Source organism: Malus sylvestris, chromosome 2 (assembly GCF_916048215.2).
Source record: "Malus sylvestris chromosome 2, drMalSylv7.2, whole genome shotgun sequence".
NCBI lineage: Eukaryota > Viridiplantae > Streptophyta > Magnoliopsida > Rosales > Rosaceae > Malus > Malus sylvestris.
This window is the reverse complement of record NC_062261.1, coordinates 24,461,675-24,486,424: the sequence shown is the minus strand read 5'-3', so window position 1 is coordinate 24,486,424 and position 24,750 is coordinate 24,461,675. Positions and strand designations below refer to the sequence as shown.

The 24,750-nt window shown below is 36.9% G+C and overlaps 1 long non-coding RNA gene across 1 annotated transcript; it reads left to right on the top strand.

The window, feature by feature from the left end:
- The first annotated feature begins 63 nt into the window (after positions 1–63).
- On the top strand, positions 64–24,189 carry LOC126605443 (uncharacterized). The gene is made up of 2 exons (XR_007616956.1): positions 64–132; positions 24,093–24,189. It is a non-coding gene; the product is annotated as an uncharacterized LOC126605443 (long non-coding RNA).
- The last annotated feature ends 561 nt before the right edge of the window (positions 24,190–24,750 follow it).

Below are 24,750 nucleotides of genomic sequence, written 5' to 3'. Positions count from 1 at the left end.
ACCTACATCCATCCACCACCACAATTCACCATAAATCATCAACAAACACCCTTGTGTCACAGCAAAGAAGAAAGAAGGAGACCCTTGGACGTGCTTGCCATTCAAGACGTTGGATTGTTGGAGCGTTTCTAGGTGTTTTCATTCTTTGTTTTCAATGTCTAAATTTATGTATCTTTGTTTTGCGTTTATGAGGAACTAAGCCCTTCTTAATTAGGGGGTGATTCGAAACCATGTTCATGCTTGCAATATGAATTGATTACTTTTGGTTGTGATTTCATAAGTTGTGAATTCAATTCGTTTAACTGCTTGATTGATAACGTATTCGTGTATGTTTGTTAAGAGTGCACGCTTAGTTTTCATGCATGAATATGATGCTAGAATATAAGGGAGTTTCACCTAATAGTTACAAACTTATATTTGCAAGTAGTGGAGGTCGCTTATAAACGATCGCGTTAAATGAATTCTTGGCATAAGTTTCATGCTCATCATAGTAACGAGTGCCTCGTCAATACTTATAGTTCTCATGTTGCTTAATGATCTTTGATTTTATCTTTATTGTGCTTTTCACGTAAAAGACTTTTGAAGAATGTGTTGAGTTGTTGTATGCGCTTTCCCATCCAATTCAATAACTTAAGGAGAACTTGAAGGTTAATTTAAGCGGACCTAATTAACCTGGGGTGTTGAGTTTCATGATTTATTGAACGAACAACTGAAAATTGGTTTGTATGCAAGTGTGTCATGTGTGGAGAAGAACCCTCTAGCTAGCCCATCATCCATAGTTTGATCTAAATTCGTCTAGAATCTGTTTTCAATTTACAATCTGTTTTGCAAGTTTAATTTCGTCCAAAATCAAAACCCCCTTGACTTTATTGAGTCTTATTAGTTAAAAAGTACTTTAGTTTGTGTTTTTAAGTGTTTTGGTTCAAGTTATAACTCAATTTCGTCCAAATTATTGTTAGAGTTCAAAAACTGCCCAGTTTGTGGTTTTAGGCAGTTTTGAGTGTTTTTAGCTTGTTTTGAGTCTCTTGAGTTTGTTTTGAGTCTTTTGAGTCTAGTTAAGTGTTTTAAAGCTTAGTTTTATCTATCTAAGTCAATTTAGAGGTTTTAGCAAGCCCTCCTAATCCCCGGTCCAGAACGATCCCTACTTATACATATACTACAATTGTCAACAAGAGGGTTTAATTTGTGTGTTTAGTTATTTTACGCATCAATTATCTAAGTGATTATCTCCTTATTAATTATTTTAAATTGATTATTTAAGTGACTATCTTCTGATTAATTTATATATGATTGTTTATTCCTCATTATTTAATTACGAATAATTGAATATTGTTGTTGGGCTTATTATGAGCATGTCATTTAGGAAAATGATCCATATTTAGAATGTTCATCAAACATGGACTGGGGTTCACTAATGGTCACCTCTTACTTGATGTGATGTCTAGGAAAAATCTTTAAAAGACACTTTGGGTGTCCAAGAGGGTCGGTTTTTAAAAGCTTAGCGCCACCACCCTTCCTGGATTTTACCTGGCCACACTTACGGAGGCCCAATTGTGGAGCCCATTGTCTAAAACTCAAATTTAATCCCAATGAAGGGCCTATTATATACATGAGTACTATATGATTGTTTAAGCTTTTGCCCATAATTATTTTTTTTTCTTGCGCTCAATTGGATGTAGCATGAAAACGAAATGGAAATGTGTTTGGAAAAATGTTTGGACAAATTTTTCCAAAAATAAATATTTGTTTCCAAGATAATTAAAATTGTGAACACAACCTTTAATGACACACCCAGATCCTAGAATCAAGGCATGCTGGCCGTCACGTGAGTGTGACGTAGCCAAAAGTGCGACACGGAAGCAAGATATAACAGAAATATGAAGGAATTTAAAGCAACCACTAGCAGCATAACCTACTAGCATACAAGAGAGAGTTATAAAGTAAAACACACGAATTCAGAGCGTAGGTATAAGTGCAGTCAAGTAGGACCATAATTAAAGTACAACACCCGCAGGTGAGTCCTACATGCAGAACGTCTGTCAGAATGCCGAAAAAGACCTCGTGAGCCACCAACTGCTAACTAGAATCTGGAGGGGGGCAAAACAAAGGTGAGTGGGTCAGTAAAACCAAAGATTTTCCAAAACATTTCATTTAAAACATTTCTAACCCCTCACCATAAAACCTGTATACTTTCCCAGAAAAATAGTATATAAACATATATATATACATAAATCATCAAAACTCAGCTTACCATCTATCAACATAACATCTCAGAAAGAATATGCCATGCCATGCCAAAATATAATATGAATGCATCAATATAACTCAGGTGAAATAATAAATCAACCGGAGACCCTGCAGTGGTCCTGTACGGCTGATTATATAGCTCAATGTCCCATCAAGCCGGAGTCACCAACTGTGACCTGTACGGTCGGAGTCACCAACTTGACCTGTACGACACTACACTGCACATAAGTCCGAACTACCTATAGTAATTTGTACGACTAAGATGGTGAAATAATACGCTCTAGTGCTTCTCTCATCAATCATCTGTGCACATAATCTAAAGTCACCCACCAGTCGGAACCCTTCTAATGGTCTGTACGACTGGCATGTCGGAACCACTTCTAGTGGTCTGTACGACATCCACCTACTTGGATCCAAGGCGAGCGTGCGGTGTGGTGAATACTATAAGCACTAATACCAAAGGTGCAGTTTATGAGCTCACAACGCAATCACATCATCATTCATTCATATAAACCATATAAACTCACCTGATACTCACCTGTGCGTCCACGGCACCAATTCACACATATATATGCATCAATTATCAATTCATAACTCATAATATGCATGCATGGCATTTTAGAAATATAATTTCATATAAACGCATTTTCTAGGAAAACAGTAGTATATAGGTAATACAAAAATAAAACTGCCCACTCACTGGTAAGTCGATGGGTCGTAACCCCCGTGACGTCCCTGGATGCGCTCGTCCTCGGGATAGGTGTCACCTATATGCGAAACAACTATAAAAACGTTAATTTAAACACATAACCAACAATTCGAAATAACTTCTCATACGATGCTCAATTTGGGTATATGAATATACCACATCGACCTACTCGATGTCACGGACGTCGAGAAATTTTTAGATAAATTTTTGGAGGCCGCACGCACCCCCACGTGCCGGGATAGGCACGGGGACACGCGCCCCCACGCGCATCATCCCTAACCTCGGCTCGCCGGACTGAACTTTCCGGCGGCCGGTTTCCGGCCAACTTTGAAACTCCTTGTTCTCCTTCGTTTCTCAACCATTTTCTTCGTATTTTATATCAAAATGAAGCCCCAAACATGTAGAATCACGATACACTACTTTTAAGCTCCAAAAACAACTAAATCTCACAGGAAAATTCCAAGCAAAACCGGCCAAAATCGAACCTAGTGATCCCGACGTCCAAAACCTTCAAACGAAGCACTCCGAGCTTCCTTGGGACCTCACTAAGCTCACAATAAGCTTAGAATTCCCTGAAACACAACATTTCACGTGTGCATGAATAGTGACCAAAAATGAAGGGTTCGGGTTCACGTGATATCGAAGGTTCCACGTCCTAAAACTAGCACTAATCAACTCAGAACATCACAAGGATGAAGAATCTTACCTTGTTTGCTTTGATCCACAGAGTTTTGGATGGTTTTGGGTCTCGTCCGTACACTTCGAGAGTGAGAGAGAGAGAGAGTGCTACGGGAAGGGAGAGATAGCAGGGGGTTTAGATGGTCCAACATCCAATCCTCACCCTCCATCATCTAATTCCCTAACCAAAATTTTATAAAACTAAAATTTAAATCCAAAACTTATATAGAATTAATCCAAATAATGTCACACACACGTACCTTAGCCCCCGATAAGGGCAAATCCGACATTTCACGTCCTTAATAAGAAAATCTCGGGACGGGCTGTGACATTTAATATTGAGTGGTAATTACGTGCGACTTAGTGAATTTTTCGATCTTAATTTATAGGATATGTTCATATTTCTTAATTAAGACTTGTGAAATAAATAAGAAAAATGTGTAGTTAATATATATCAATGTTTATATATTACTTTTGTGCATAGTGATATGGCTTAAATTATTGAGAGTTACAAAAGATATTTGTGGACATCGAAATTTCGGTAAATAAATCTTCACCATCGCATTAAAATTACAACCTTCACTCATTCCACCAATATCATACACTCACTTCACCTACAACATCCACTCATTTTACCAATATCATACACTCACTTCACCTCATTTCACCAATATCATACACTCACTTCACCTACAACCTTTACTCATTTCACCAACATCATACACTCACTTCACCTACAACATCTACTCACTTCACCAAAAACATGGATGGTAGTAATTCATTCTCAAAGCCTATAAATAGGCTTTTCCATCAAGGTATCGATCATCCTAAAATTGACAAATACATTTCTCTACTCCCAAAATGGAAGAGAATACTCCCTACACATCCAAAATCCTTGAAGCTTTGAAAATCTAAAGCTCTCAAGCAAATCCAGAAAGATCAAGAAAGCCCTCTTCGTTCTTCGTCAAATCCTTCTTCAAGATCAAGCCCGAACGACCCTTGAAGAACTTCCACCAATTCAAGATCAAGCCTCGACGGCCCTTGAAAAAAGTGTTCATCGTTCATCGTCCGATCATCCTAAGATCAAGCCCCAACGACCCTTTGGATCAACAACATCAACAAATCTGCACAATCGTTCTTCAAGATCAGGCCCAAAATCCCTTGAAGATCTATTCATCCGTCAACCTTCAAGATCAAGCCCAAAAGCCCTTGAAGATTTATTCATCTGTCAACCTTCAAGATCAAGCCCAAAAGCCCTTGAAGAAATCCGCACAACAGTTCTTCAAGATCAAACCCCGACGGCCCTTGAAGAAAGCTCCCAACCGTTCATCCAAGATCAAGCCTTAACGGCCCTTGGATCAACAACATCCATAAATCAACACCTTATGAAGATCGAATCAGAGGATCAAGTTAAAAGAGATCGTAACCCCAAAATCATTAACACCGAAAATCTTTCTTAGTACACGTCGTTCTTGTTTCAGGAATTTCTGTGTTCACAAATTTGGCACGCCCAATGGGACCATCTCTACCTCTAATCTCTTTCTTCGTTCAAGAAATTCAAGCACACTTCATGGCTTTAAACAAAGAACAAGCCATGACCATCAGTGCTACCTCCATTGAGGAACAACTGGTTCAGATGAAGGAAACAATTGCAAGGTTGATAAAGACTACGGAGGATGGGGCCAAAGTGAAACCAAGCTCCCTTCCAACTAAGAGGACCGAATAAGGTCTCAACCCAAATGCCTACGAACTCATGTCAAAAGCTGGGCATGACTTTGTTTCCTCTTCAAATCTTGGGAAGAAGGTTTTAGACACCGTCAACGACAAAGATCATGACATCACCGAGACTCAGAAGAAGTTGGAGGAGCAAGATTACGGAGTTGACAACAACATAGCTAGACTTGGCTTCACACCAAATGCACCCGTGAAGATTTCAAGCAAAGCCAAAAATGCTAGTGCTCAACACATCAGCTTGAAAATTGAACAAGATCAAGAGGAGCCCCAACCTCCCATTCGAGTGTTAGTCTTTGATAAGCTGAATCGTTCAAAACCCAGAAGGTCGGCACTTGATCGCATTGGTACGCAAGACCGAACTTCCGTCTTCAAAGGACTTAACACGCCAACACCCCCAAAGCCCTGTTTTTGAAAGGTTGTCAAAACCTAATAAACAAAGTAGGAAGGCTAGCTTTCCTTCGCGACGATCGGCTTTGGAAAAACTTGAAGAAACCAAGAAGCCTTCTAGAAAGAGGAAGACAACGCCAAAGGAAGAAAAGTTCGACGGTTTAGCAGGAAAAGACAACATTCAAAGCTTGATTCCTTCAAGGATGAAGCGCCAAAGGAATTAAAGGACCACTGAAGGTAAGCAGGCGCATTATTGTCCATATCGGCCAATCTTCGTGCCAACAAACCTAAGAAGATGGCACTGAAGAGGAGGCCCAAGAAGACATAAAAGATGAAATCCTGGAAGAAGACGTCGCTTCCGGCTCTGTCAACTTAAAATCTTCACCTCAATCACTGGGGCATGCTCCAAAACCATGCTAGTCAAGCTGAGTGAAGTTAAAGATGGACTCATGTCACTCCGAAGAAACTGCACAAGTAGCATATGTCTTCTCCACAAGTGCATCAATCGGAAATGGGGCAAAGCAGCTTTCGTCAACCTTTAAAGTGACGTGAAAGTGTTGAAGATGAGGAAATTTCGACACAAAGATCGACCATGCATGATCTCTTCTTCCTCATAAATTATTCAGATACTCGATCAAGGCTCTTTGCTATAAAGATTGCGAGGAATACCTCTCCAGGCAGCAACCATCTCGTCCACAAATTCATCAATCGGAAAGGGGGCAAAGCAACTCTTGTGAACCTCCAGAGCAATGTGAGAATGTTGGAGATAATGTAATTTCGACACAAAGATCATCCATCCCCATCACAATGTGTGACCTCTTCCCTGAAAACTTATTCAATTACTTAGTTAAGGCTTCTTGCTATAAAGATTCCAAGGAACGACTCTCCCAGATCGCTTGACAAATAAACCAATGCTCCTCATTCGCACGAGCCTAAAAGGTGACAACAATGCTCCTCGTTCGCATGAGCCTAAAAGGCGACAACCAAAGCTCCTTGTCTTCATGACCATAAAAGGAGACACCAAAATGCTACTTGTCCGCACGAGCATAAAAGGCGACAACTAAAGCTCATTGTCCGCACGAGCATAAAAGGCGACACCAAAAGCTCATTGCCGCGAGTTGAAACTGCAAACGGCACCAAAAAGCTCCTGGCCCGCAAGAGCATAAACTGTGTACGGCACAAAAAAAATCCAAAAAATATATATATTTGAACTACGCTATGACTTAATCTCTTCTCTAGAGGGGTACGTAGGCAGCTTGAGCATTCAATTTCGAGTTCAGTCACATCAAAATAAAAAATAAAATAAAAAAGAAATAAGGATTTTATTAAGGAAAATCAAATTCTTTACAAAAAAAAAGAAGGAATACAGTTTCTGCAATAAAAAAATAAAAAAAATAAAAAAAAATTAATAAAAAGAAAACATAAAAAATGAATTGGATCCCTCATTTTCTCCACCGACAAAGGATCAAAGCCCAAAAACCGAGGTCCAACTTCTCTTCTTTCCATGTTCATCATCTCACCTTCTCTGAGATCCTTCTACTCCCACTGAGACAGCTGCCGCAACCAGTAGCACCATGGGCTATCTAAATAGACATTCAACTGGTCGTCGACCTATGTGAAATCCAACCGTTGCTGAAGGACGTAGAGCGGAGACAACAGAAAGATACCTTCGTCCGTAACTGGCTGTGCAACCTCATGTTGGAAATGTGCCCTAAAACCAATCATATGATGATACTTTACGGACATTTCAAATGTTAAACTAATCTAGTTTAACATATAAAGGGCAAAGATTATTGTTTGAGCCGTCTCATATAAATGTTATATGCTTAAACGATAAAGTCCAAGGAATATGTGATTGGGAGAATGCAATCTAATGAAGTTAGATTAATGAGACCATTCTTTCGTAGACACATCCTAAATGTTCCTGATCATAGGATTACCAATTGGGCATTGACAGTCCGTTAAGATCAGTACGTACTGTGTCTTCTCTCAGGGAGAGTGACTAGTCTCGAGTCATTGGTGTGTGTGACATCAAGACAAGTACGTAGGTGCTCAATAAGAGAATGAGTTCACTGAACGTGATCAACGAAGAGTTCTTATATTCCATGTCACATGAGAACTCATGGTTGGGATAATGCAAAGTAGTCCTTTGACCTGAGGCATCACAGTTGTCTTGTGGTTAAGTCCTTAATCTTTGATTATGTCTAATTTGAAGGAATTATTTTGTAAAACATGTTCATTTGAGCAACATCATATAGCATGCAATTAACAATTAAAGGCGGAATCATGCTTACATGCACTCAAAAACAAAACATTTACCCATGAAATTCAAAGCCTAGTAGATTGGTGAACCAATAATCAACTCAAAAACAAAGTGAGTTGAAATTAATACCTTTGTAGATTCCTCTTTGCATAAGCAAAGGCTAATCACCCAAAGAGATAAGGGCCTTCATTCCTTGCTTCTTAGATCCATGGATTTGGATGGAAGAATAGGTTCTCCAAGTTCCCAAAATTGAGAACCTCTAATTCTCGACACCAAGGTTCGATTGTAGAAGAAATGAGTGACCTTGGAGTAGTAGGATTGCTAGATGTACCCTCCAAGGTGTTGGCCTCTTTAGAGAGAAATGGAGAGACAATTCTCACCAATTTCCCCCAAAATAAACCCTTTTTACACTTAATGAATATTTAGTTATAAAGTCATTTATATAGTCACTTCTTTAAGTGACCTAAATAACCAAAACCCTAATCCATCACCTTATGGCCGGCCATTCTAAGGATTTATGGGCTTTTGGGCTTTAATGAATCTTTATTCATTAAATTGTCATACAACTTAAGTTAATGGGCTTGACGTTCGAAGCCCATTGGGCCTTAAGGTCCAAAACTATCCCGAAGTCTTTAACGAACTAATTCGTTTGATTAATTAACATATTAATTAATCCTTGCCATAAATAAATGATTAAACCATTTAATCATTCTTACTCATTTCCGTTTAATCTCCAATCTCCACCTTTCACGGTGTGCGATCCATTAGGTTCCTTTTAGCGAGGCAGTGGGCGATTAAAACCATTTTACATCGATTGTGAATTGAAACTATTTTCAATTCTCCCTTTAGTGATTATACACGTCTAGGGCTTCCACAAACCATGAGTGACACCTAGCAGCATATCATGGTTACCCAAGCTAATCAGAAGAGGTTTAGAGAACCTATTCAGTTCGAGATTACAAATGCAATACGGTCCTTCTCTAATCTAATACTCTTGACCACATTGTTTGGTTTGATAGTTTATTTTCTCATGTCTACTATCCAATGTGTGTCTTGTGCTTATATGATTACCTTGAATGTGATTCGGAACGCATTCCCAAATCTCATTCATACTCTGGCCAGAGATTCAAATCATATCAGAGAGTATTCTCCCTCAAACGGTTTGAAGGTTAGAGATCCCTTGTTGCGCATTCACTTGTCTCCATAGCTAAGCGGCTTGACCCCAACGATGCCGTGGACACCCTTCTGGTGGGATGACTTTGACATAATCAAAGATCAAGGTCTTAACCACAAGACAACTATGATGCCTCAGGTCAAAGGACTACTTTGCATTATCCCAACCATGAGTTCTCATGTGACATGGAATATGAGAACTCTTCGTTGATCGCGTTCAGTGAACTCATTCTCTATTGAGCACCTACCGTACTTGTCTTGATGTCACACACACCAATGATTCGAGACTAATCACTCTCCCTGAGAGAAGACATAGTACGTACTGATCTTAACGGACTGTCAACGCCCAATTGGCAATCCTATGATCAGGAACGTTTAGGATGTGTCTACGAAAGAATGGTCTCATGAATCTAACTTCATTAGATTACATTCTCCCAATCACAAATTCCTTGGACTTTATTGTTTAAGCATATAACATTTATATGAAACGGCTCAAACAATAATCTATGCCCTTTATATGTTAAACTAGATTAGTTTAACATGTGAAATGTCCGTAAAGTATCATCACATGATTGGCTTTAGGGCACATTTCCAACAATCTCCCACTTGCACTAGAGCCAATCAGCTTGATCATCAATGATGATATCTCTTCTGTAGTCATTTCATAAATGGCCGAATAGTAGGCCTAGGCAGTGGATATCTATATGTGTTATCCACAGAAGCAACCTTGAGAATAACGACGTCACCATTATACATGATTCTCAATCATGTGGTTCAGTCTCTCATTTGTGTTCGGATCTTGATGAGACCTTGATTCCCAGGCTTGAGTTATCGCCCCATTAGTGTCATACACTTTCTGGTTGGAACCGAATAGAGAGTTCATAAATGAACTTTCCCATCCAAACAACATTGTTGTAAACTTCTATATGGCAATATATCTTGCATTCATAATGGAACACACTAAAGTCATTACTTTAATGTTTCCATCCAAATATCTCTTTACTCATAATAAAGAGATATCTGTTTATCTCTTCATTCATAATGAAGAAACATCCAATGATGGATTAGATTCATAATCTAATACATTTACGCTTCCATTACGTTACTTTGATTCTTCCTCGATCTTTGAGGAATTTATCCTTTAGTATTTCTTAAATACTTAAGGACTCACTTGACAGTTGCCATGGTTCTGATCCTGGGCTTGCACTGATATCATCTTGTACCGTTCTAGGTACAACTCATATCAATGTTTTTCATACAATATGAAATACATAAATCACCTTTCTGCGTATGCATAAAGGATTCTATTTACGCATTATTTCTTTGGGAGTCAAAGGGGCACGTTCCCTTTGAGAAGGGCAACTTGCTAGTCTTACTAGAGTCATCCTTCTAATTGAAGTTTATCATCATATGAGAAACTTCCTAGCATCCATTGTCTATTATTAGGGATTGATATAATCCAATTATATCATGAAATATATCATTATAGATTTCCATCCCATGTATATAGACTATATCTCCCATATACATTCTATCTTCATATAATGTATTAAAGTCATAACTTTAACGAAGAAGTATTCTTTTCATTTCCAAAATTAATATATCATATATATTTAAATTTTTAGGAACATGATTAACTCCCACTAATCTTTTGTAAAACTAGTAAACAAAAGATTCATTTACATCTTTATGAGAAATCAAACGATTTGATCATTTTTCTCATAAAATGCAAATAGCTCCCACTAACTTGCTAAGATCCATGATGGATGGATCTCTACAACTTTCATGTCTTGTGATTCATAGTTTTAGACATATATTATCAAGACTATCTTAATAATGGTTTCGGAAACCCATATTATGTCAAAACATTGGATCACCATTTAGTTGTAGCTAACAATCTTCGAATTAATTGAAACTAAGACTACGTCAAAAATAGTTCCTTTAAAGTTAACCATTCTCTTTGATTGTAGTCACCTTAAGCTACCAATTAGCTATGAAGGTTTCATTATTTCGAGTCAAATGGTACTTTACCATTTCCTTGAGTATATATCGTATATGCACTCAATGTAGTCATAAGGATTTTCATTCTTATTTCTTTCGAATTAAGAGGTGCAACTCTATGACATAGTCATAAAGTTCAAAACCATTCAACTGAGACGGTTTTTAAATCCTTATCGACTACCTTGGAGCTTGTGGTATAGGAACTAGGTTGTTATATTTGTTGATTACTTTCTTGTCTCTCAAAGAACCCATTCTTTGAGTTCTATCTCTCGTTCATTTGCTTTTAGGCAAATCACATTGTAGAATTACAATGAACTATCCAACAAAACAACATTTGTTAGTTGGTTTATAGAAGCGATATCCAAAAGTTATTTTAAGGATATCCTACAAGATTATTATCAAACAAATATTGCTTGTTAGCACACAACCCCAAATCTTTAACATGCTTAAGATTTGTCTTTCTTTTCCAACTACATCTTATGGAGTCATGAAAATATTGGAAGATCTTCTCATTGACAATCATATTGTTTTTAGAAGTATATATCCTATATATGGGTAATAGATAACATCTAACGAACTAAATCTTATTCAAGTTCGTTCTTCTCCTAATGGAGAAATACATTATCTTATGATGCTATTTTCCTTGATATCTTTCAAGGAAACTCATCTAAAGTGTTACCTTTCCTTGGATCAAACCTAAGGAGGTAAATACTTTAGATGTCTTACTCATCAACTTACATTACTTGAATTTCTTTGAAACATTTTGCAAAGTATTCGGACTTGTGTTTATTCAAAATAAACTATAGTCCAACCGAGAGTGATCTTCGGTGAATGTTATTCAACATGAGTAATATTATGTTTGTGGACAAGTGCCACTAACATTTAAGTGAATTAACCTCAACAACTTTGTGATTCTTTCTTCTTTCCAAAAGAATAAAGATTCGAACATTTCGCCTCCATACAATTTTAACAAGAAGGTATTGGATCCGGATCTAACGATCCAAAGCATCCATCTTTCACCAACTCGTAATTTATGTTTTAGAGGTATCACAACTTTAGTTGGGATTAGTCACTACCTTGCAACCTTTTGGGTTTTAAGCATCATTATTTTCTAAACAGTTAACACTACCATATTATCTCTACTATAGAGATAATTAATTAGATTACCATAATCCAATCATTGATTAATAAAGAACATTGTTTTGTCAAACAAAACATTTATCCATTTCACATAGTGACTGAATTTAGTTCCTTAAAATTGGAATACAAAGACAATCTATGTTTTTCCAATTTCTTTGGTAGTTCATATGAGGAAGTAAGTACCATCTGCTTTCGCAGAGATCTACATTTGATTCACGTTTCGAATGTGAAGTACTTTCTCTTCTCTCATTTATCTTCTACTTCTTATTAGCCACACTTTTACAACGATTGTAAAACATAGTCACTAATACAGAATCATGCATTCAAGTAGAAGAACCAACTGTTTTGAACTATTCAAGAACAATTTACAACACCTTCGAAAGGTGTGTCCTTGACACTTGCAAGACATTTCTTGCAAATACCCCTTCCAATATCCATCCTTTCATAAAGAAAGTTTGTTCCCTTGGAGTTATTTATCTTCTTTATTTGACTTTCACCTTTGACTACATTAGTCATGGTCCCTAAACTCCCACTATCTCTCTTGAAACCTTTTTCAATTGTGTTATACACATCAAACATTTTGGAGAGTATGTGGTTATTGTTCACTATATAGTTTACAATAAACTTAGTGAACGATTAGGATAGGGAAACAAAGGTGAAGTCCTTGCCTAGTTTCCGTCTCGTTTAAGTGGTTTATCACTTCAACATTCAATGATTCAAAATCATCATAAGTCCATGTTAATGGACTATTTTTGTCAACCAACCATTATGTTCTAAACATAATTACAAACCTTCAAGAGTTGTACAAGGCAACTCTCATTTCTTCATACAACAATTTGTAAATGAAGAATCATGGCACATTTAAGTGTTCATGCCTTTGTGCTTTCTTCTCAAGTTCTTTGTTCATTTAACAAAGAAACAAGCACTAAGTGTTTGCATTGACTAAGAGTTGTTCAAAGCAACTCCTATTTCTTCATACAACAAATTGTAATTGAAGAATTATGACATTAAAAGTGTTGTCCTCTTTATGATAGACCTTTTCTAACATATTCTTCTAATGATACATTATCAATAGGAAGATTGTGAGGATGAGACTACTTAGATACATATGCAATCCTTTTAAGACATTCTTTGGGATTGTGGTACCTAAGTCCGGAAACTAAAACATTCGGTTTTGTCAAGTGTTGGATAGCGTTTGCAAATATATTGGTAAACAAATACATAACGAATATAAATTGATTGATTTTAAGCCATTTGATTCGGGTCGTTAAATCAAAATAGCACCACCCACTATTTTTGGCAAATTCCATATCCCTCATAGGAATTCGAGAGTTTTGGATGAAACTCCTAGTAGGTTATGGGAGGCTCACTATTACCAAGCCCACCTCACGATGATACGATATATGGCTAGCAACAATAATAATGAGAGAGTACGCTTACTCATTTGCAACTCATGCAAGTACCCATCTTATTTGGCCTCTAGAGAATGTAACCTCACAATGATATGATATTGGTTCCATTGCACTTAGTTAAGTTCTTCCCACCATGCTTAGTGTGTGAAGGGGTTCAAGAATAGCCTCACGATGATACGATATATAGCTATCCTCGTTGCCTACACTCACCTCATCATATGTATATGGATTCCTCCTGAGTATAAGCATGCACTGTGTACTCCCCCATGATAGGGTGAAGCCGGTGTACAAGTCATAAACGATTGGATCCCACCACGGTGGAAGGCCACGAAGAGATATTCTAAACATCTCTCGCTTATCAACTTAATATTGGTTTGGTTGAGGGTTTTAGGTCTCATCACATATAAACATACATTTTAATCTCTATTAAAACTATTTTGGTCCTATAACAACTATTGGTCCATCTCATTGTTTTAGTTGTACATAATACTCCCACTATGCTTTTAAAACGATTTTTAAAGCAAGAGTATATGATACTACTAACATAAACTTTGCATTCATTTGATGGACTACATAGTTGCCTTAGGGCCTAAGGATGATTATGAACCTTTGTTTAGATTCAACACGAGCCTTGTGTTGAACCTCAGTCTAGGAATGAAGATTGATTTTAGTTACGCGTTTAATCACATTAAGGCGTGTTGTCTTATGGGCGTTGGACCCAACTACTTCATTTTCATGCATATCATATAAAGCAAGAAAGAAGTACTTCAAAGTAAAGGTGAGCTTATGCTCATTACAACATTTGCATATAACAAATTACTTTAAAGTAAAGAAGAGCTTAAGCCCTTTTACAACATTTGATCAAATCAAATTACAACCAAAATTTAATCTACACATTCCCATGGTTCAAACAAATTTGAAACGCCTTTCACATAGCTCAATTATATTAGGCTTAGGTTCATAATCACCCTTTAATTAATTAACACTTTAACTAATTAATTGAATGCAACATTTTCATTTGGTTTTTGTATCCATAAAATTGATTTAAATGGAGCTAAACAAAATGAAAATCCAATTCTCATTTAAAGAGACAAAACAATTTTGTTCTCATCCTATTTGGGCCATCTTGCAATTAACCTCAACTTTTGGGCCATATTGCAAATACAAAAACTTTTGGGGTCACTTTGTATAATACACAAAAGTCACAACTTCATGTAAATACAACTAGAACCCAAACTTTTAATAATGCAAAAACATCATTAAAGGAACAAAACAATTTGTCCTTTAGCGTTTTTGGACCTAAACGTAAAAACGTAAACTTTTGGGCCAAAGTGCAAATACACAAAAGTATCAAAACTTTATGTAATTGCATAAAAGCCCCAAAAGTACTCCCTTTGAGGGAGTGGCTGGTTTTAGGGAGGGATAAGGTTGGTGTGTGTGTTGATTTGTGAGTTTTGTCAAAAACATGCAAGTGTATGTAAGATAAGATATGTTTTTGAAATAATTCAAACACAATTATTTCAATCATCATTTATACAAATATTTAACACTTTAAATACATAATAAATCATTTAAAAACATATCACATATACTTTATGAAATAATTCAAAACTTTGAATCAAAACACCAAACCTTTTTGTTCTTGACAAGAACATCAAGAACAATGAAGAACATCCATGAAAAACCCAAATTTTTCCATGAACTTTTTCCACCCAAAAACATTCCAAAACCATTCTTACTTAAGGGAAATAACATCTAACCAAACTAGGGTACTTAGGGGTTCCAAAGAACACATTAAAACACTTTTAACAAGTCAAACAAGAACCCAAAAATTCACCCTTTGATTTTGGCCGAATTTTCCCAAAAGCATGGCACCAAATTTTAGCTCCAATATTCATGCTCATATGAACAACATCTACAACATTTGAGATAGCAAATTTTCCAACAAAATTTACTTTCAAAGAAGCAAGAATAAAGCTTGTAACAATTACAACTTTTAGATCACATACTATGAACTACAAAACCCAAAAGGATTCACCAACTACTAGACCTAGGCTCTGATACCACTTGAAGGAATTATTTTGTAAAACATGTTCATTTGAGCAACATCATATAGCATGCAATTAACAATTAAAGGCGGAATCATGCTTACATGCACTCAAAAACAAAACATTTACCCATGAAATTCAAAGCCTAGTAGATTGGTGAACCAATAATCAACTCAAAAACAAAGTGAGTTGAAATTAATACCTTTGTAGATTCCTCTTTGCATAAGCAAAGGCTAATCACCCAAAGAGATAAGGGCCTTCATTCCTTGCTTCTTAGATCCATGGATTTGGATGGAAGAATAGGTTCTCCAAGTTCCCAAAATTGAGAACCTCTAATTCTCGACACCAAGGTTCGATTGTAGAAGAAATGAGTGACCTTGGAGTAGTAGGATTGCTAGATGTACCCTCCAAGGTGTTGGCCTCTTTAGAGAGTGATGCGAAAATTACTTGACACACAAATTAAACCCTCTTTTTGACAATTGTAGTATAGATGTAAGTAGGGTATCGTTCTAGGCCGGGGATTAGGAGGGATTGCTAATCTATTCTAAATTAATTTAAAAATATTAAATAAGACTCAAGGACATAAAATTAGGCTAAAAACTCTAATAACTCGAAACACACTTAAAATGACTCAAAATAATGAAAACAATTAAATTAAACACTAGGAACTGAAATGGACGGAAATTAAATTAAAAGACTAACAATAAAGAAAACTAACTAAATAATATAATTTAATAATGGATGGGTGTTTGGTTTTGATGAAAAGTAAATTAAACTTAATTAAATTACAGAATTGACAAAAACATAAAATTAAGGTAAAATGATAAATGACGGACTAGCTAGAGGGTTCTTCTCCACACATGACACATATGCAACCTAAATTGATTTTCAGTTGTTCTTTCAATAAATTGTGAATTTCAATACTCCAGATTAACCGTGAACAGCACTTTTTTAATCTTCAAGTTTTCCTTAAGTTATTGAATTGGACGGGAAAACGCATACAACAATTCAAAACATTCTTCAAAAGTCCCCTACGTGAAAAGCACAATAGAGATACAATCAAAGATCATTAAACTTTGTGAAAACTATAAGCATTGACGAGGCATTCGTAACTATGAAAAGCATGATACTCTTGCCAAGAATTTACTTAACGTGATTGTGACTAGCAACCTTTACTACTTGTGAAAATAAGTTCATAACGATTAGGTGAAATTCACTTATATTCTAGCATCAAATTCATGCATGTAAATTAAGCGTGCACTCTCAACCAACATACACAAATCAGTTTTTATACGAACGGATAAGTAAATTGAAATCACAACTTATGAAATCACAACCGAAGGTAATCAATTCATATTACAGATATAATCATGGCTTTGAATTAACCTCTAGCCAAAATCAATTTATTTACACATTATTAAAAATAGAAATAAAATATAAGTTGAAAGGATTTAACCGAGAGAGAGTGAATTGGCGCTCCACAGGTTCTGCTCTCTATTTCTCGCACTGCACAATTCTTTTCTTGGTTCTCCGTGCTGATGCCTTTGCTGCCAAGAGGCAGATTTTTGCTCTCTGTCCTCCTGGTTTCTCACTCCCGTCTCCTCTCTGCCTCCTGCGCTCTCTGCGAGCTGCCCAAAGGCAGCTCCCCCCTCCCCCTTTTCGTGCTGCTCTCTCTATCTCTTTATTCTCCAAATTTTTTTTTCTTTTGATTTTATTCTTTTCTCTTTTTCTCTGGCCAGCTGCAAAGGCAGCCCTTTCCATCCCCTTTCACGTGCTCTCCTCTCCCTCTTATTCTTCTTTCATCTATTTTTTATTCCTTTCTTTTCTTCTTCTCCATCCGTTCCTTTCTTTTCTTCTACAAAACAAAACCATCATGATGATGTTTCAAACATCATCATGACTTATCATTATTATATTTTTTTTTTAATTTAATTTAAAAGCTGATCTACAAAGACAATTTTGACGAATTTATTACATAAAATTTCACTTGTTCTATTTTTATTTTCTTTGCATAACAAATCCTATAAACACAAAAATAACGTAAATAGCTCAAAAATATAAGGAACTAACCAAGAAAAGACGAGTGAATTTAAAGTAAAAATATATATAAATATGATCCGATCAGAGAGAAATGGAGAGACAATTCTCACCAATTTCCCCCAAAATAAACCCTTTTTACACTTAATGAATATTTAGTTATAAAGTCATTTATATAGTCACTTCTTTAAGTGACCTAAATAACCAAAACCCTAATCCATCACCTTATGGCCGGCCATTCTAAGGATTTATGGGCTTTTGGGCTTTAATGAATCTTTATTCATTAAATTGTCATACAACTTAAGTTAATGGGCTTGACGTTCGAAGCCCATTGGGCCTTAAGGTCCAAAACTATCCCGAAGTCTTTAACGAACTAATTCGTTTGATTAATTAACATATTAATTAATCCTTGCCATAAATAAATGATTAAACCATTTAATCATTCTTACTCATTTCCGTTTAATCTCCAATCTCCACCTTTCACGGTGTGCGATCCATTAGGTTCCTTTTAGCGAGGCAGTGGGCGATTAAAACCATTTTACATCGATTGTGAATTGAAACTATTTTCAATTCTCCCTTTAGTGATTATACACGTCTAGGGCTTCCACAAACCATGAGTGACACCTAGCAGCATATCATGGTTACCCAAGCTAATCAGAAGAGGTTTAGAGAACCTATTCAGTTCGAGATTACAAATGCAATACGGTCCTTCTCTAATCTAATACTCTTGACCACATTGTTTGGTTTGATAGTTTATTTTCTCATGTCTACTATCCAATGTGTGTCTTGTGCTTATATGATTACCTTGAATGTGATTCGGAACGCATTCCCAAATCTCATTCATACTCTGGCCAGAGATTCAAATCATATCAGAGAGTATTCTCCCTCAAACGGTTTGAAGGTTAGAGATCCCTTGTTGCGCATTCACTTGTCTCCATAGCTAAGCGGCTTGACCCCAACGATGCCGTGGACACCCTCCTGGTGGGATGACTTTGACATAATCAAAGATCAAGGTCTTAACCACAAGACAACTATGATGCCTCAGGTCAAAGGACTACTTTGCATTATCCCAACCATGAGTTCTCATGTGACATGGAATATGAGAACTCTTCGTTGATCGCGTTCAGTGAACTCATTCTCTATTGAGCACCTACCGTACTTGTCTTGATGTCACACACACCAATGATTCGAGACTAATCACTCTCCCTGAGAGAAGACATAGTACGTACTGATCTTAACGGACTGTCAACGCCCAATTGGCAATCCTATGATCAGGAACGTTTAGGATGTGTCTACGAAAGAATGGTCTCATGAATCTAACTTCATTAGATTACATTCTCCCAATCACAAATTCCTTGGACTTTATTGTTTAAGCATATAACATTTATATGAAACGGCTCAAACAATAATCTATGCCCTTTATATGTTAAACTAGATTAGTTTAACATGTGAAATGTCCGTAAAGTATCATCACATGATTGGCTTTAGGGCACATTTCCAACATAATTCACCCCCTAGGGGTGTCACGGCATCGTTGGGGTTAAGCCACTTAGCTATGGAGACAAGTAAATGCGCAACAAGGGATCTCTAACCTTCAAACAGTTGAGGGAGAATACTCTATGATATGATTTGGAATCTCTGGCCAGAGTATGAATGAGATTGGGGAATGCGTTCCAAATCACATTCAAGGAAATCATATAAGCAAACGATTCACATTGGATAGTAGACATGAGTAAATAAACTATCATACCAAACAATGTGGTCAAGAGTATTAGATTAGAGAAGGATCGTATTGCATTTGTAATCCCGAACTGAATAGGTTCTCTATCCTCTTCTGATTAGCTTGGGTAACCATGACATGCTGCTAGGCGTCAACCATGGTTTGTGGAAGCCCTATACGTGTATAACCACTAAAGGGAGAATTGAAAATTGTTTCAATTCACAATCGATGTAAAATGGTTTTAATCGCCCACTGCCTCGCTAAAAGGAACCTAATGGATCGCACACCATAAAAGGTGGAGATTGAAGATTAAACGGAAATGAGTAAGAATAATTGAATAGTTTAATTATTTATGGCAAGGATTAATTAATATGTTAATTAATCAAACGAATAAATTCGTTAAAGACTTCGGGATAGTTTTGGACCTTAAGGCCCAATGGGCTTCGAACGTCAAGCCCATTAACTTAAGTTGTATGACAATTTAATGAATAAAGATTCATTAAGGCCCAAAAGCCCAAAACTCCCTAAATGGCCGGCCATATGTGTATGAATTAGGGTTTTGGTTGTTTAGGTCACTTAAAGAAGTGACTATATAAATGACTTTATAGCCAAATATTCATTAGTGTGATTAAGGGTTTATTTTGGGTGAAAATGGGTGAGAATTGTCTCTCCATTTTCTCTCTAAAGAAGCTAACACCTTGGAGGGTACATCTAGCAATACTACTACTCCAAGGTCACTCATTTTTTCTACAATCAAACCTTGGTGAAGAGACTTAGAGGTTCCCTATTTTGGGAACTTGGAGAAACCTATTTTTCATCCAAATCCATGGATCTAAGAAGCAAGGAATGAAGGCCCTATCTCTTTGGGTGATTAGCCTTTGCTTATGCAAAGAGGAATCTACAAAGGTAATAATTTCAACTCACTTTGTTTTGAGTTGATTATTGGTTCACCAATCTACTAGGCTTTGAATTTCATGGTAATGTTTTGTTTTTGAGTGCATGCAAGCATGATTCCGCCTTTAATTGTTAATTGCATGCTATATGATGTTGCTCAAATGAACATGTTTTTCAAAATAATTCCTTCACCTCAAAGATGTTGTCTCCGACTCGGATGACGTGTTGGACTAATGGGACATCGGTCTTCTCAAAATCAAGTTAAACTCCAGTCCGGTTTCTCTGGGAAGGTACGATTCTGCATACCCAACTTCTTCCTTTGTCGCAGTCAAGTCCACTACGTCGGTCAACGCTGTCATTATCGGATCGCATCCCCCTCAGCTACGACTTCAGCATGGACTCGGCCAAGGTCTTTTTTGCGTGTGTGCACAGAGAAAAGAAAGTAATCCCCACAGCTTCAACAGCTCCGTCGTCTCCAGAGTCTTGCAGGGCAGCGGCGAGTGCTTCACATGCCTCAATATGGGCACGTCTAATGTACTCTCTGGTCTTTTTTGACATCTTCTCTATCTTCGAACTGTGACTTAAGTGTGATCTTGAGAGAAGATAACAGTCTCCAGCTCCGCTACACATCTCCTCCATCACCAAGCGTAATCCCTAGTGCTTTGTTCTCGGTGACGCAACCTATTGTGCATGTTGCGTAGACGACCTTGCTACGAAAGACCTCTTGTTTCACTTTCCTTTTGCCCATCATATAAACCAGCAACACCTGCGTGAACTTGCAGATCTATCGAGGTAGCGGTGATCAAATGGACGACCTTCAGACAAAGGCAAGGGCTCTGGTACACGCTACAAATATCTCCATCGGTTGAGCTCTTGATAGGTATAGATCTTTGGCGGGGGCTCTCGCTGAGTAGAGAGGAGCTCGTTGGAGGAGTAGGGTGTTTTGAGAGATTCCCTCGAGTTCATCTTGTCGTATCTGCCACAACAGATGCGCTTGAAAATTAGGAGGATCGACGAGAGGCTGAAATTGCTTGAGCTTGTACGACTCAGTTAGGTTGCTGAATGCGTTAAAGCTGTTGAAGGAATTACGTGCATGATTTGGGCATGTTTCTTCTTTCTAAGGGCTGCAAAGGTTTACAGTCAGTGAAACTCTGTGGGTTCTCCGAAGTCAGTGACCGCCGTTAAACGACTAGCCGGTCATGAGCTCGATGCTTTACACTCTGCCTCAAACTCCAGCTGCTTCTGCACTTCCGCCATGGCTGCTGCCTTTAAATGTGATCCACAAAACCAAAAGTTTGTCAACTCATACCCAAAGACCTCTTTCGTCTTCTTGCCTCTGTTGTTGCCTTTGAATCAGCGAAGAACTTCAGTGGCCGCCGTCAAATGACTAACCAGTCGCATAGCTTGACACGTTGCACTACCACCAAGCTTGATGTGAAAATTAACTTAACACACAAATTTAACCCTCTTTTGACAATTGTAGTATAAGTATAAGTAGGGATCGTTCTGGACCGGAGATTAAGAGGGCTTGCTAATAACCTCTAAACTGACTCAAAAACATAAAACTAAAGTTAAAAATACTTAACAAGACTCACAAGACTCAAAGCAAACTTAAAATACTCAAAATAGCTTAAAACGACTAAATAAACTTAAACTAGACACTAGGAATGACTTTGGACGAAAATTGACTTTTACTTGAATCAAAACATTTAAAAACACAAATTAAAACAGATTATAACTAATTAGACACACTAAAGTAAAGGGGGATTGAGTTTTGGACGAAGTTGAAACAAACAAACAAGTATGAAAAACTAGACAGATTGTAAAACAAATTTGAGAAATAAGATGATGGATGGGATAGCTAGAGGTTTTTTCTCCACACATGACATGTATGCAAATAACTCGATTTCTAGTTACTACTTCATTGAATTATGAACAACAATGCTCCAAATTAACCGTGACATCACTAGTTAACTCTCATATTTTCCTTGTTTTATTGGATTGGATGACATCATTCGACAACCCAAAACATTCTTTTAAAGTTCCCTACATGATATCATAATAGAGATACAATCAAAGATCATTATGTTTAATGAAAATCATAAGCATTGACAAAGCACTTGCAACTATGACATCATGTCACTCATGCTAGGAATTGAACTTAACACGATCTTTTATAAGCGACCTTCACTACATGTGAATATAAGTTTGTAACGATTATGTGAAACTTCCTTATATTCTAGCATCGGATTTATGCATGCCAATTAAATGTCGACCCTTAATTAACAAATACAAATAAGTTATCAATCAAATAGTTAAGCCAATTGCATTCACGATTCAAGAGTTCATAACTGTTATTTATCAAATTATATTGCACACATAATCATGGCTTTGAAATCACCCCTAGCCAAAAGGGTTTAGCCACTCATATTTACAACAAAACGGAAGGAAATGAATTTAAACATTAGAAACAAAAGAAAGAAAACACCTAAACGCTCCAACGATCCAAGTTGGACAGCAAGCACATCCAAGCACTTTCCTTCCCTTCCTTTGCTATGGCACAAGGTGTTGGTGAGTGTTTGAAGGTTTGTTTGTATGGAGGAATGGATGTGTGATAAGAGCATATTTATACGACTTAATTAGCTTGTTTCCTTGCATTTACGTTGCTAGTACTTAGTAATTTTAGTATTTTAAGCTATTTTCGTGCAATTTCAGGTTTTAAGGACAAAGTATGCAAACATGTGCATTTTGGAGCCTTTTGGAGCAGTTTTGGGCATCAAATGGATTGCATATGCTTGGAGGTAAGAAGATGGATGAAATTGAAGATCAAATGAGCATAGGATTGAATGATGATGTGAAGAATTGGATTCAAGACAAATAAAGAACAAAGTGTTCAAAATTGGAAGCCAAAGTTTCTAAAGTTGGAAGTTTCTATTCTTGGAGGTTTCCATTCTTGATAGTTTCTATTCGTGGCTTGGAAGTTTCCTAATATTTCCTCACCTATGTTCCAGCCACAAAGGGATTCCAAAACATATTAGGGCACTTAATTGGTTGTTTTAGAAGCCCTAAACCTTCCCTAAAGTCCTTGCCGCACAAAAGCATCCTTTCTTTCTTGTTTTCTGATCTTAAAACCACATTCCCTTTTATTCAAGCAACCAGCCACACCTTTCCCCTCTTTCTTACCTATTTTCTGACCCAAAATTACATTCCCCTTTGTTCTAAAGCCTTGCCATACAAGGGGATAGGATTCTTACCTATTTTGTGCCTCAAAACACATTCCTAAATCTGCCCTACAATCTTTGCCGAATTTCCCTTCCTTTTCTCTTTAATTCCTGCACCTTACTTGCCTATTTTCCATTGATTTCTGACTTTTAATTATAGGACAAAATAGCTAAGTTATTTCTTTCCCTAAAACTCATAAAAACCGTGCCTTAGCCCTATATAAAACCCATTTTTGCCGCAAACTGGGGGGGCTCTTCTAATCAGCCATTCCACACTCCACCCTTCACCAGAACCAACCTATATCCATCCACCACCACAAATCACCACAAAAATCTTCAACCATCCCTTGTGCCGCAGCAAAGAAGAAGGAAGGAGACCCTTGGATGTGCTTGCCATTCAAGACGTTGGATTGTTGGAGCATTTCTAGGTGTTTTCATTCTTTGTTTTTAATGTCTAAATTTATGTATCTTTGTTTTGCGTTTATGAGGAACTAAGCCCTTCTTGGCTAGGGGGCTATTCAATACCATGATTATATTTGCATTATGAATTGATTACCTTCAGTTGTTATTTCATAAGTTGTGAATTCAAGTTGCTTAACCGTTTGATTGATAACTTATTCTTGTATGTTTATTAAGAGTGCACACTTAGTTTTCATGCAAGGATTTAAAGTTAAAATATAAAGGAGTTTCACCTAATTGTTACAAACTTATATTTGCAAGTAGTGGAGGTCGCTTATAAACGATCGTGTTAAGTGAATTCTTGGCAAAAGTTTCATGCTTTTCATAGTTACAATTGCCTTGTCAATGCTTATAGTTTTCATGAAACTTAATGATCTTTGATTGTACCTTTATTGTGCTTTTCACGTAGGGGACTTTTAGAGAATGCTTTGAATTGTTGTATGTGCTTTCCCATCCAATTCATTAACTTAAGGAGAACTTGAAGGTTAAAAAAGTGTTGTCACAGTTAACCTGGAGTATTGAGTTTCATGACTTATTGAGAGAAGTAATTGGAAATCAATTTGAATACAAGTGTGTCATGTGTGGAGAAGAACCCTCTAGTTACCCCATATCTCATCAATTCACCTA